Below are 14,947 nucleotides of genomic sequence, written 5' to 3'. Positions count from 1 at the left end.
TCTATATTGTACAACAATTAGATGTACGGTCCTATTAATAAGTATTGTAGTTATCATTATTAAACTAACTCTCTTTTACCTTCCTTTATACCTCCATACAACAAATAACGAAGAAAATATCTTTACAACCACTCCTTTACTCGTGTGACGACGCATTATGTTTATTTATCTCACTTAATACACACCGATTTGTTTCATACACCACATTAAACCATATGAAATGATATACAACTGTGCATTGTGTTCAAACAATGCATCCATTCATATATTCCTACCGTACATTCATACGTTTGTCTGTCTGTAACGTTATATTCTCCGTATTCAAATCAAACTTCATTGAGCGAGCGTCTATTTGTATGTATCTATCCGGCTTCAATATGTCTCCTTTATAGGTAATTTCATGTATATTGTCCTGCAAGTTGCAGATTTCTTTGCTTCGGAAAAGGGTTCGTATCGAATGGATCTTTTTTATATTGTTTTTGGTTATGATGTATCCGTATTGTGAATTGTGTAGTTGGCTTCTGTTTCCTTTCGTGTCAGCTTAAACATAAATAAATAAAAATGTATGGCAACAAACTAGTTAATTATAAAACCAACTACTAGTTCTTTATTGGTGGGATTTACACCATAACTGGTGAAAACTAGGTGTTATGTTTCATCACCATTATCAAATCAGCCGAAAAGGTGCTCCCACACAGCGGTTATATAACGTTATACAACAATGTGTAACAATAACATTTGTGTTTAAACAAATTATAACAGTGGTTGTAGAGTATGTTACATGCTGTTATAAATGTTACACAATGTTGTATAACGTTATATAACTGCTGTGTGGGAGCACCTTAAGGCATCAACTGCTGAACATAGGCCCAAAGACTTACAGATCGGCTTGTTAGCATCTAACGGCTTCCTTTTATTACATTCCTTTTATAATATTCTACATTTAAATTAGGGATAGCCGGAGCCATATTAGGTCGACCAAGCTGAATTCTAGGTAAGAATTATGTTCTTTTATAAAACCAATTCCTTTAACGTCAGACAAAGGACATAATTCAAGTGAACTGTCTTCGCCTGTCTTAAAACTAACTGGGGTGAAATGTGAGGAGAAAAATGCTGGATTAAACCGCATGAGTGGGAATGGTGATTGCAAGCTTTCTATTATATTGGAAGGGTACTATTGTCACAACGCGCTACATGGAATTTATTAAGAGAAAAATAAATCACACTACTTAATTTTATTCAGTTTTTAATGTAAACTCATTGAAAAAGAAAAGTGTAAGCTAGAAAATTACGGAACTATTTCTTAGCTCAATAATGTCCGGAGCTTCCACTCGAAAAGTATGGTGGAATGGGGCGGTTTTTAATCAGTAAGAGATTGATACTTCCTCTAGTGCTTCCTCTACCGGGAGAAGGCATTGGATGACGTTCCCCCTTAAAAGAAAAGCTCTATAATGTAATCTGAGAGATTTATACTACAAGTAATCCAATAAAAAACCACTCCAAACATTTTCATGTCAATACATTAATATTGCGCAAAAACACAAGTTACGTAAAAACACATTTGTGTAAAAACACACACGAGTGTCGTGGGTTTCATTGACAACTCTAATTCACACAATATTTGTTCCTTTCAACTTTGATGTTTCATCAAGTCTATATAAAATTGAATTAGTATCGCGCGACTGAATGTCGACTTCAGAAATTTCCTGTATGGAATTTGTATGTGTGTCTTTTTTTCACGTAACGGCCTGTTGATGTGTTTATGAATATTTATTCTGCATTTGAATGTGGCTGCAAGTAAAACACTCGTTACATTTTTGATGGAAAGGGTGTGGCGTGAGTGAAGGCGAATTTTTCGTGTGAAATTTTTTTTTTGGTGCAGCAGGTGGATTCGTTTGTCTTTTTTGATATATTTATTTTTTGTGACATGCTTTATGTTTCCATACTGAAAAACTTAATGAATTATTTGGCAATAATTCAACAAGTGTGTTTCGTGTTTAATATTAAGTAATATTAAAGGATTTGTTTTTTTAAATGAAATATCCAAAGTACAGATTTTTTCAGTACAATTTTGGAAGTATTAAAATTCATTTAATTCAAAGCTATAAAAACAGTAATCACGCTTAAAACAAATCCCTCAATAATAATAATTGTCTCGATTTTAAACATAAATAAATAATAAGAAGTTACTACAAATCCGCTGTAACTGAAGCCTTGTGTAAACATCGTCTCGGTTCGGTTGAACTCGGTGATTTATGTGCCTTTTACACCAGCCTCCGGATTCCAAGGAACCTTCAATTTGTAAACTGTGAATAAATTTAAATAGTAACACGTGCACAGTTTACTTTAACAGTTAGGTATAACTGTAGAGTTAAACAAATTGCTACATAAACTTCCCGATTGCGAAGTGTTATGTAATTATGGAAAGGAGATCGGGAAATCCTGATGCAACTAAGGAAAATAAATGAAATTTAACCTTATTTTAAGAACACTAAAACTCAATTTGTTATAAGAGCGGGAACGAATGTTCGGAAGATTTCTTGATTACTAACTGAAATGGGTTTGGCATCTCGCGAGTTCTATCAAAAAACTAATTCCACAAATTTGAATAGTGATGGACTACTATAAAAGTTTGCCGGTCTCGTTTTAATTGTATTTGTAGGGTTATAATTGAAGCTTTGTAATTTTAGTTTAGATATATAGTTAAGATATATTTATAATATTTTCCGAATCGAGCAACTATGCCTAATTTATGCCCAAAACGAAAGTATCTAATGCATTTTTTTTATATTTCTAAATTATTATTGAAATTATAATCTGAGATTTCATAGTTTTACTAACGCAATGTGCCAGACATTAATTTATGACAATAAAATCATATTGAATGACTTGGGAAACTTGTATCAAAACTACTGAAAAAAAATCTATTTAACTAAAACTACGGGCAACAAATAAGAAGATGATATTTATAAATAAGATATCGCATTGTATAATTACAATACACTATGAATAGAATCTTAATCGTAGGCTGTGATAACAAAATAAAGCCTACGCTCACACAGACAAACACTCAGACGTAATACAGTTACGTGTACGTAAATATTTGTTGATTACAGCAGCCAAACCCACTACACGTAGACTAGTGGCAAATTGAGATATATAACGAAAGGGAAAAGGATAATGTCTCTATAAATAGTTTAAGGTAAACCATTACGAGTATGTAATTGATTACATAGTTTGTTATATTGTAGATGTATGGAGATATAAGAAATTGTTTTTATACAAAAATAACATTTAATTATTTATTATACACTTCTGTGTAAAAACATACGGTGGTGGAGCTTTTTTATATATTTTTTTTTAGGGTGGAAAATCATCTAATGACTTCTCCTGCCGTGCGGCGAGTAGGAGTGTCCGACTCTTACTGACTTAAAACCACCCCGTTCCTACTCCTGCTCTCTGAATCGGATACCCGGCTACCCGTTAAATAACACGGGACTACGGGTAAAGCCGCTGACAAAAGCTAGAAGTAAATACATTTCATCTCATAATTCAATGTTGTAAACAAAAGGATCGAAATTAAAAATTTAATTTTTCTAAAAAACTTTTATAATTGTTTCCTGTTAAACTTGAAAACGAATCTAAAGAATTTTCATTGAACCAGCAATACATTTTCTTTCGAAGACAAAAGAATTTAATGTCGATAAATTGCTTCACTTCAAGATGCTGATTACAAATAAACTATAATTATATGTAACTCGAGCGATATAACTACCTATGTATTGAAATGTAAAAAAAAAACAACTGACTGATTGCCTCGTTAGCCGAGTGGTTGCAAGCGCGACTGCCGGGCAAGAGGTCTCGGGTTCGATTCCCGGGTCGGGCGAAGTATTACTGGGCTTTTTTCGGTTTTTCGAAAATTTCTCAGTGGTAGCACGGAGTCTGGAAATGTGCCCGGTATATGGCAATAGGCTCACCACCTATTACATGGGACTTACAACATAAATTGTGAAATATGGGTGTACATTGGCATTACCCCTTCGGGGATTAAGGGCGTGACGTTACAAAAATCAAAATAAAAAACAATTCAAAAAACGTTTTGAACTAAGGTCAGTTATAGATATTCTTGGCTCACTCGTATTACATGAGAATAATGTTTTATATAGCTTATGAAAAGTGGGTCTATCTTATACTCTACTTCGGTTTTATTGTAACTCTCGTGAGACATACTAAATTAATTGTTATGTTACCGGCTTAGTCACAAATCACTACTTGACGAGGAACTAGACAAGTTTCAAGCCATGCCAGAAGCTCATGTTCATGAACATAGCATTAGCTACAAGATTTATAAAACTCGTAGTCCTTTAACTACGAGTTATCAAAAATTCCCATTTCTCATATAGAATATATGTGTAAATAAAGGCTTATTTAGTAACTTAACTAAAGGTTACGCAGAACCTTTTACAAGCTACATTCCAACAAAATCGCGTTCACCCTAACCAAACGCTTGTAACGAAACCATAGCGCGATTCAGCCAAAACATGAAATTGTACAACGCCATCTATCGAGCACTGTTACAACTTGCGAAAATGTACGTGAACAAGGTGAATTGTTAGTACGTTGCCATAACAAAATCCAGTGTGTAGTAAAAAAAGACATTGAATATATTTTTTACAAACATTAATTAAAATTGCAATGTGTGTATGTTTGTAAAATGGTATCCCGCAATTTTTTTTTTCAATTACAGTTTTAATCCGCTGAGCTAAAATTTTATAGACATTTAGTTTGCATGATCTTTTGTACAGCCGACTCGCCAGTAGTCCACAATTTGCAAGCCTTTTTTTCAGGGGGCAAAATCTTCCAATGACAGAATCAAAATCATCCAGGGCAAGGCGAGAGGGAGTGTCAGACTCTTACTGACTAAAAACTACTCCTGCTTGTACGATTTGCATGCCTATGAGATCAATAGGGGAAAACGCTGCTACGCGCTACGAACTACAAGCTACAACGTAAATCGCCTCAATTAAAGTTTTTAAATTTAAATTAGTAGTTAGAGAATTAAGGTTGTTCATCAAAAAGTTTACTGGTAGTTTACTCCTACTTGTGATTAGCTGCTATTTAATCTATGGCCTAGTATAAAATGGCCGCAACCCGCAAATAATTGAGTTAAAATAATTAATTAGAGAACAGAAGCTCTGTTGGATGGTAATTAACGAGACTACATCAAACACTCGTTTCGCATTTCATTGGTTTTATTTCAAATTATTTGCATTGATGTGTTAAATATAATATGTATTTGATTTTGCTTTATATTTGTAAGAGTCTTTGGCTTCTGGTAAGAAACAGGGAAACAGAAATGAATCAAACGGAAATTTAATTGTTTATAAGACTATTTCAGTTTATTTTTTGACATTCTGTTTTTACTTAAAACAAAAGTATTATTACTACTTAACCTCTCGCCTGTCCCCTATGGGGCAACCATTAGGCAGAGAGAGCCCGTAGTTGATGCGTACTGATGAAGTCATACGGAATGCGTACGATGCGTGCGATACGTTGATGCGGCTATTACCTTTAACAGATGCTGTCACTATCAAAATCAAAACGTCAGCAACCACGTTTCGTTTGCACACAGCAACAAATCTCTAAACACCCAATGAAGTTCGATCCACCGCTATCCTTTGATTTTGTATGCAAATTTACGACGACATGCTCAAAGTTGCTTCAACTCGTAATTCAGTGATTGAAACAATAAAGCAGCCTGATCGGATGGAATTGATCTGTACATTCCGTAATATCATTAACCCATATGCTGGTAGATGAGTTATGTAGGTTTTATTTTTGTTTTACCATTTTTTGAGGGTCATCCAACGACTTCTTTGGCCTTGGGTGAGGCGAGATGGAGTTTTTGACATTCACTGACTACATAAAAACCACCCTGTTACTACTTTTACTTCGAGCTTTTTTTTTTTATAGGGAAAATCACCCAATTACTTCTCTCGCCAGGGCAACATGAGACGGAGTGTCAGAATCTTACTGACTAAAAACCACCCCGTTCCTACTCCTGTTTGTCGAGCCGGAGCCCTGGTAAACCCGCTAGGTAGTCCGCAGCTCCGGATTCGAGCTGGAGTCACGGTTACCGGACGATCTAGCCTATGGTAAGTCACACCGTCCGCAGCTCCGGGTCTTCCGCAGCTCCAAGATGGTTGTTGTAACTAAGCCTTATTTTGATTTGATGTGTGGTTCAATAATTCGATTATGCGAATTTGTTTTTTTAAGGGGAAAATAATTCAATGATTTCTCCTGCCTTGGGTGAGGCAAAATACTTCCTCCCGTCGAAAATAATCGTATAAACGAATGCATCATGTTTCGTTTATGACGACCATATGACTTAAAAGGAAATGTGAAGACAGATATATTTCTATCTCACTAATTTTCAAAATATCGTCTTTGCATCAAAATATATTTACGGTTTTCCCAACCCACAGGGTGATTCATGTAGGAAACTTTCTGGCAATACAAATAGCTTAGTAAAAACAGAAGTTATAATATTCACACTCTATTCTTGAACTCGTTAATGTTTTAAAACTACTTTTATACTATTAAAGTTGTACGTTATACTAAATGGTCTTGTCCTCCCAAGTTTTGACAAGTCCCGCTCTGGTTATTCGATAGTTTTAATGCTTTTAACCAAGCTCGGTTTTCTTGATACTTAAAGAAACGTTTTGAAGAAAAGAGAGTGTGATTTTAATAACGGAAACTTGGTAATTGGCTTTCTTCTAGATATTTTTAATGAGTTAAAATTTTTATTAGCTTAAACTTTATTTATAGTAATTGAAATGAGTTTTAATTCAACTAAAAGCTATTATTTCCTTAAGTGAGTAAACTCGTTCTTGCTATGAATAAAAAAACATGTTTTGAATCACAAAAAAAATCGCAATATGTCCATGATGCAAATAATATTAAAACCTAATCATAACACAACACGATCTATTTTTCAATACACATATGAATATGACGTATAAGCTTTGACGTATCCCAACCAAAGCGTAGGAGGATTAACTTGTTTTGATACTTTCAATACAGCGTAACAAAAAAATAATATTTTTACAACTCGACCTTCTTAATAACGGTCATATGTCAAGTCAGGACATTGGGAGTGATCAATTTCTTTGACGTAACGACGCACTAACCCCGTGCCTGTGACGCATCGTAAAAGCTTTCAATAAAGGCACCAAGTTATTGGCGAGAGCGTGTGACAAATTGCCTGTCTCAGTGTTGGTAAGCACTAGGCTATTACTTAGGTATTCTAATGTCCTCACTACTTAAAGTACGGAGAATAAAGTCTGATTCATCTGTTGCCAATAAATAAGTTTGAAATATACCTACTATGTGTTCTAATTGTGTTTTCTGAATCGTCATGTTTTAACGTCTGATATTGTCTTTGAGTCATGATTATATTTTTAGTTATCTAATAGTGAAATTAGTTTTATAATCAAAATGTAAATATTTTTGCTAACAGTCAATATTTTTGGTTGCCTATTCTAATTAATCTAGCATACACTATCTTTATGGACTATAAGCTCATCAATAAACAAACACCACGACTAAGACACATTTTCGAACCGATACGACCTTCAAACCATCAAGAAAAGAGCGTACTCCTTTTTAAAAGGCCGGCAACGCACATGTGATTCCACTGGTGTTGCGGGTGTCCATGGGCGACGTATGCTCGTTTTCCCCTATTCCATAAAAAATCTTCACACATACGTACCACCTACTTTGCCATGAATTTCATCTGAAGAAAAAAGTTCAAGAAAGTATAAGCGTGTGTATATAAACGAATCTTTCCATTAATGTCATAAACTATAAAGTACCAAAATTAGCCGGAATCGACCGAACCATTAAGTAATCCATTAACGCCTCCGCTCGTAACACACACCAAAGTTTATTAGGCGTATTTTTTCCTTACCTTTTATTGCTCGTAGGTGTGAACTGGGTTTTATGCCCAATCAAATCACAATGTAGCTAGCACTTGGCCTGGTCGTATCATCTGAACCAATTATTGGTAATAGAAACCAAACTGTTGGCCCATATTGGTCGCATAAAATTTTGATTATAATTTTTGTGGTGTATGGGGGTACTGAACTTTCTTTGGGATATTTTATAGTGCAATGACGTAGGGTAGGGATTATGTATATAGATAGCCAATATAATATTTTTAGAATCTATACCTTAAAAGTATGTCTAAAGTGATGTACAATGTACATCGTATTTAATTATATCTATTAATTATCTAGCTTATCGTTAAATCACCCTTAACCGATGAGCATGCATGAAAAGATTGATGACTGTTGATGAAGCGAAAGAAGTATGTAAGATTCGTAGCAATTGGCATTTCACTGTCTCTGCCTACCCCCATGGGAGACAGGCGTGAGGTTATGTATGTATGTTAACTCAAGATGAAAATAATTCACAATAACCTTTAATTGCCAAGAATGACACAATGTTTATTAACAATACATATCATCAGATTTCTTTAAGTGATTCATCTTATAAAATGAGATACCCTTTTTGAGATAATTCAAAATGACAAACATGACAGTGCATCATTTACTCTCGATAACACTTCATTGTAAATTAATTATATCGATACTTGTTGCATGTCATCGATATCTTATACTAATATTTTTTTCTTAATATTTTAATTATTTTTTAGATAGGCTACAAACGATCATTTCACACTTCAGAATTATACAACAAAAATCTAGATGTGGTTGGCATTTCCTTACGGACTACTTAGAGAAGAAATGCTGAAACAAACTCATAGGTCATAGTCTCTTCTAAAGTCCAGACAATATTTGGAAAAATTATGTATGAGAATTATTTATCCTAATATAAGAGTACGTAATACGTTACTGCCCTTCAGTATTTAATTTTAAACCTATGTAGAATAGTCGCCTATTTCTAAGTAAATTATGATTGCAATGATATTCATGCATACGAATATGAAATAAATCTCATTTTAAAATTACTTCAACCAGACACAGACAACTTTAAAATAGATTAAAACACACATACATCAAGGTAGTAAGTACATTTTAAGAATACAAACGCTTTACTATCTAAAACGCATTAATCTCATTCTAAATAAAGTTAAATTTTATTTGCTGAAAACTATGGAGGAATGCTACGAGCTTTTAATCTCACTTCAAACATTATAGAGCGAAAAACTATTTTGGTACTTGAAAATAAAAGTTAATTCTTTTAAAACAATAAATCTTCGCTAAATACATTTAGATTGTTCGCTGTATAACTAATATTGATAGTAAAATAACTTCAATTTTTATGTCGATATTTAAAAGAAAATTGGAATAGTGGAAATATGAATTATGAAAAGTGGAAATATTTTGTATTTTGCTAGTAGTCAAAGTCAAAGTCAAAATCATTTGATAGACCAAGAAGGCTTATTCTCAAATGTAAATTCCTGATTAGAAAGACGAGCAAGAAACTAACATAGGTAATTCGTTTTTAATCAGATACAATTCTTAGTTACATAGTTTAGTTGATTCAATTGATTTAAAATAGATACGTCACTTCTAGGTTCATTATATACGTAGAAATGACGTATTTTCCCCTTACTCTAAAACTTTTATTGATTTTATCTAAGTATTGCATTGCTATCTTATATGACAAAATAAAAAAATACATGTCTAATACTTTTTATTACCTATCTGACGGACTAAACAGATTTCTAATTTTCATTCCCCGTTAACATCTCTATTGTGTGAGAACAATTTAACACCACCTAGTACAGTAACTTTTTAATTGCAACATAAATTGTTCTTGATAGTTATATTGAAATCAATCTGTTGCACGTGGTTTAGAATTCATGGAAGATGTTACTGTATTCAATTTAATTACCCTTTATCAATCTATCAATCAACTTTGATTAAGGTTCGCGGTTGGACATGATTATCTGCCCAGCGGCCTTGTGGCTTTACTCACTAAACTGTACAAGTACTATTAGTTTTGATACTTTTATTGTCATTGTTATTATAACTTTCGTGAGATATACTAAATTAATTATTATGTTATTGGCTTACTCACGTAACTGTCAAGTAGCAGCGCGATAATTGCCAAGCAAGCGTGGTGATTAATCCGGAGCTGCGGACTACCTAGCGGGTTTACCGGGGCTCCGGTTCGAAAAGCAGGAGTAGGAACGGGGTGGTTTTTAGTCAGTAAGAGTCTGACACTCTCTCTCGCCTCGCCCAAGGCGAGAGAAGTCATTGGATGATTTACAAAACAGCGTGGTGATTAATGCTCAAAACTTCTCCGTGTGAGAAGAGGCTTTGGTCAGCAGTGGCCACTTATAGGCTGATGATGATGAATTGCAATTCAATATAAACATGTTAGTAACTTTATATCAACAAATAACCGCAATTCCTGAAAATTCCATAACCCCATTAGACATCGCTCAGCTTACAATATTATGACATCATTATTAATTAAGATTTATGGAAGTTCGATACGAAAGCAAAGTGACATTTTAACTAATTAGGGTGGCATGCGAAAGTGATAAATGAAGAAAGGATTAAATTGCTTTACAGGGATGACACCTTTATTTAAACATGGTCATAAGGTTGAAATTTGATTGTTGGAAGATCAAGATTGATTGAACATTGTATTTCATCGTTCTGATATTCTACATTAAATTTTATATGGATACCTGGAACTCTTTCACACTATGTAATATCAAGTTATTGGAGCCTGAAAATACTAATGGTACTTACTTAGTATCGACATCATCTTCAAGAATATTGTATGAAAGAAATCTCACAATTTATTATTATTGTTTGGTAGCACAAGAGAAATGTTCTAGAAAAATCTTTTGATATTGTTGAGTCGCTAACGTACACTCACCTACATGGCAACCTACTCTTAACTATGAAACTTTGTTAGATTATTTATCAACTTTACAATTTCGTAATAGAATATTAATTTATGTAAAAAAAAACGCTTTGCGTATTTAAAAAATAATTTCACTGTCCCTCACCAGACCCGAGACAACAATTTGTAGATCACACAAAGCGTTGCTCCGGACAGGAATCGAACCCGCTACACGTTACACGGCAGCCGGTTATCCAGCCACCGTATCAACCGTGCAGTCGATTAAAAATCTAACCAAGGTATAAATCTATTGAAAATCTAAGTTATAAATGGTAGTAGGTCGAAGTACTATTCTCTGTAAACAAAGATAAGTAGTTTTCTCAGAAAATGACGGTTACAATATCCGTCATTTTCGGATATTGTGCAAAGAAGTTTAATTTATTTGATAAAATAATCTAAGTCAAACGATGTACTAATTAAATTTCATTGAAATTAAGACATTCTTTGAGAAAACTTGAACGTTATCTTGAAGACCTTGGTTACCTAATTATTTTACTTGTTGACAGATGTCCTGGCTTCTAAGTGAAAAAGTATGACCGCTTCATTGATAATGAGGCTTAATTGAGTTTAATATTCAAACGCAACGTCACGTCTTGTATCCCCGAAGGGGTAGGTTCTGAGATCTAGTTTATCGTGACGTAAAAAAATGGACTTAAAAAAAATGTGTGCTACCCTATTGTATCAGACCAGTTTTTTCTAGACATTAGAAAGGTTAACAAACTAGTAAGTGGGTAAAATAATAAAATTATATAACCTTTTACCAACTAGAAACAAGTTACTAAGAAAAATGATTTTCTCTAGAAAAACTGCGAAACTGTTTCTGTATATTTGTGGACTTTGATTAAGACGAGTCGTTGGGCCCACGATTACTATGAGAGCACTTGGACCTTTTTTCCATTCCAAGGTCATTGACACTGAACCTAAAGCTTCGTATGCAATAGGCAATAATTTACGCGCAACACGTTTGACTGCGGTTTATAAAATTTCGCGACGTTGCTAGCAAACGTGTAGCTTGTCGTTTCATCATCATCATCATCATCATCAGCCTATTAGGGCCACTACTGACCAAAGCCTCTTCTCACATGGAGAAGGCTTGAGAATTAATCACCACGCTTGCTTCTTTCAACTTCAAACTTGCTTCAAACTTATAATCAGAGATCATAAGCCCAGGTTTCCTCACGATGTTTTCCTTCACCGTTTGTCAGTGATGTCTAAATAATCTTAGAAAATACATTTAACTCGGAAAAAGTCACATTGGTACTTGCCGTTTTTGAACCCGCAATATCATGCACGAGAAGCGGGCGTCTTAAACCTCCGGGCTTCTACAACTAGCTTGTCATTTGTTACGGAGCAATAAGCAGGTGAGCATCAAATGTTCCGGACTAGAGAAATGAGGCAAACAAAGTGCCACTGAAAACTATACTAATTACTCCGAAAATATCTAGTCGGTGACTGAAAATGTGTGCAAGAAGACAAGACGTTGTTAAACAAAAGCTGTGTTTCAACATACTGTGTAATGTACCGTGCGCCAAATGTTACCCAGTGGATACGACGCTTAAGTTTTCCTAAACTGAATCCCTAGGTACGAATTTGTTTCACCTCCTTATATTGAACAAGTGTGATTTTTCGTATATTTCTTTTGTTCGGCAAAGTTTTTTCTATTGTTTTTGCAGATTTTTTGCCTTTAAGACCTTTACTTTTACCTACAACTTATTCTCTCAGTTTATACTATTGCCACTGGCCACAAACACGACTACTCAGGTACTGCTAGGATATTTGTATTACGTTTACTTTTTTTACAAGTAAGGTTAAATAAAAGTCGGTTAGTATGTGAATGTTTAATAAAATTCACAATTACTAATTAATCAGAATATAAACAGCCTAATTTTATATTAACATCTGCGCAACCTCAATACATAAAAGAGTGCTTTATCGATATTAGGTACTTGTCACACAATAATAAAGTTCAATTTTAAATAGGAGATTATTATCACCATTACTACGAATTATACCAACAAATCGAGGTGGCAAAATATATAGTAAAGCAAATGTAGCCATTATGTCGAACATTGTAGAGCTCATTTTTGTAATACCAGTCATAATGTCACGACGTTTTTCAATTCACTGGCTCGTTACAATCGCATGCCTGTAATATTTTATTTAACAGTTCACAATTTGAAATTCGCACGTGTGTTAGTCACACAATGCGTTATTCAAGCCAATTTCTCCTTTCATATGAAAAAAATATTTGCAGAACAGCTGTTATTTTACGACACCAGTGCCAAAGGAGTTTAGATGACGAATTTATTTTTTCATATTTTAATAAAGATATTAAAAACGGGACCCACGATTAAATGTTACAGATGTGAGTGTTGTAAAATTTGAGAGCCTATTATAAAGGTCATAAGGCTCATATTAGCCAAAAGGTTAGCCGTGTAAAATGGCCACTTTTCTCCTATCGTTACTTTAGATAGGTGACCCTGTCATTTTGATCTGGATACAAAATTTTATGTAGTCAATACAACTTACGTAAAAAGAAAATTTCTAAACAGAGTTCATTGTTACGCTTTGAAGGTTAATAAAGTACGTAATTGCTTAGTAATTTTGATTACAGTAGTATTATCTTTGAAGATTTTCATTTATCATTTCTTTTTACGTAGGTATAACAATGATCTATTGTATCTTATTGCCGTATTCAGAGACATTTAATGATTACTTAAACTATTCCTTGATTACATTCATTTCAAACAGTTGCTAAAGCAACCATTAAATGACCTTGAGATTGGCGGTAACTTATTACGTGAACTTCGAAATTGACTAAAAATCACGATTTACTCATGTGCATTAATGGAGAAAATCTCTACTAGTTTTGATTCACAGAGGGACTCTTCATCACGAGCAGCGTGCGTGTTTTTCTCCATTAATGTACGTGATTAAACCGTAATTATTAGTTAATTTATTATGTCTCACGTGAACTATTCTCCAAGACATTTTTCAGCTATTCAATCGTGTCCATTCAAATCGTAGTTAGCGTTAACGTGATCGCATAGAGATGAAAATCACGCATAGGCGAATAAACGCATAAAGAAATAACATAGAAGAAACGACTCATTAAACCACTTCGTTCGATCCTCTGTATCTACATTAGCTATATAAAAATCTATTTTCATTTCAGTCACGTATCGATTGTGATTTAGGGTTTGTTGATTTAGGTACTTACCTACTGATGACAGGAATACATCGACCTGTAAACAAAAAAAGAGAATACATTAATGGAAATTACTTGGAAAGGCAATTTGTATTGTTTCAACATTATGAAAACCTGGGAGAGTCCAGTGTTATGAGCCTTCTCTACTTAAAATGATTAGGAAACTATTGCCTAAGGTGTATGCCTTAGATATGTTATGTACTAGCTTCTGCCCGCGTTTCCGAAGAATAAAAAGTATCCTATCACCCAAGCCAGCTCATACCCTATCAGTATATCTATACATGTACATCCGTTCAGTAGTTTCATCGTGATTCATGGACAAACAACCAAACATCCAAACAAGCAAAGATTTATAATATTACTGTGATATAGTTTCCTATAAACAGCCTTTGACAATAGTATCTACGACGCGTCATCTGACGAATGCATGCAACATGAAAACAAAAGAAAAAATATGAAAATAAAACCTCCTCTTTAAAATATACCGTAGTCACAATTTCTACCTTAAAATCTTGGCTCGTTCTTACTATATTTTTCCAAGGGTCAACGTCCTACACACACAATATGTTTGATACAGGGCTGTGAATTATTAGTGCCATATATTGAAAAATTGAGTCGCCTGGGATTTTTCTAGATGTTATGAATTTTTCATTGTACTCTGGATACTAAGTATGAAAATGTTACGAACCCTGAATTTCAGGCTAAATTTCAGTTTCAATGTAGTGACAGAGTGATGCGGGTACATTAGGGATTAGTTTTTAACGTTTGATGGGTCGACGTTTGGTCGCTGTC

At 34.0% G+C, this 14,947-nt stretch overlaps 1 protein-coding gene across 3 annotated transcripts in view; it reads right to left on the bottom strand.

The window, feature by feature from the left end:
* Window positions 1-14,947, bottom strand: part of LOC118280624 (cardioacceleratory peptide receptor) — a 150,712-nt gene that overhangs the window by 55,450 nt on the left and 80,315 nt on the right. For all 3 annotated transcript variants that reach the window (XM_050701070.1, XM_050701069.1, XM_050701071.1), the window contains one exon: window positions 14,168-14,192. The gene's annotated coding sequence lies outside the window, so the exon portion shown is untranslated. The remainder of the gene's footprint in view (window positions 1-14,167; window positions 14,193-14,947) is intronic.

Source organism: Spodoptera frugiperda, chromosome 20 (assembly GCF_023101765.2).
Source record: "Spodoptera frugiperda isolate SF20-4 chromosome 20, AGI-APGP_CSIRO_Sfru_2.0, whole genome shotgun sequence".
Taxonomy (NCBI): Eukaryota; Metazoa; Arthropoda; class Insecta; order Lepidoptera; family Noctuidae; genus Spodoptera; species Spodoptera frugiperda.
Note: the sequence above shows the minus strand (reverse complement) of the source record. Positions and strands in the feature narration are given on the sequence as shown.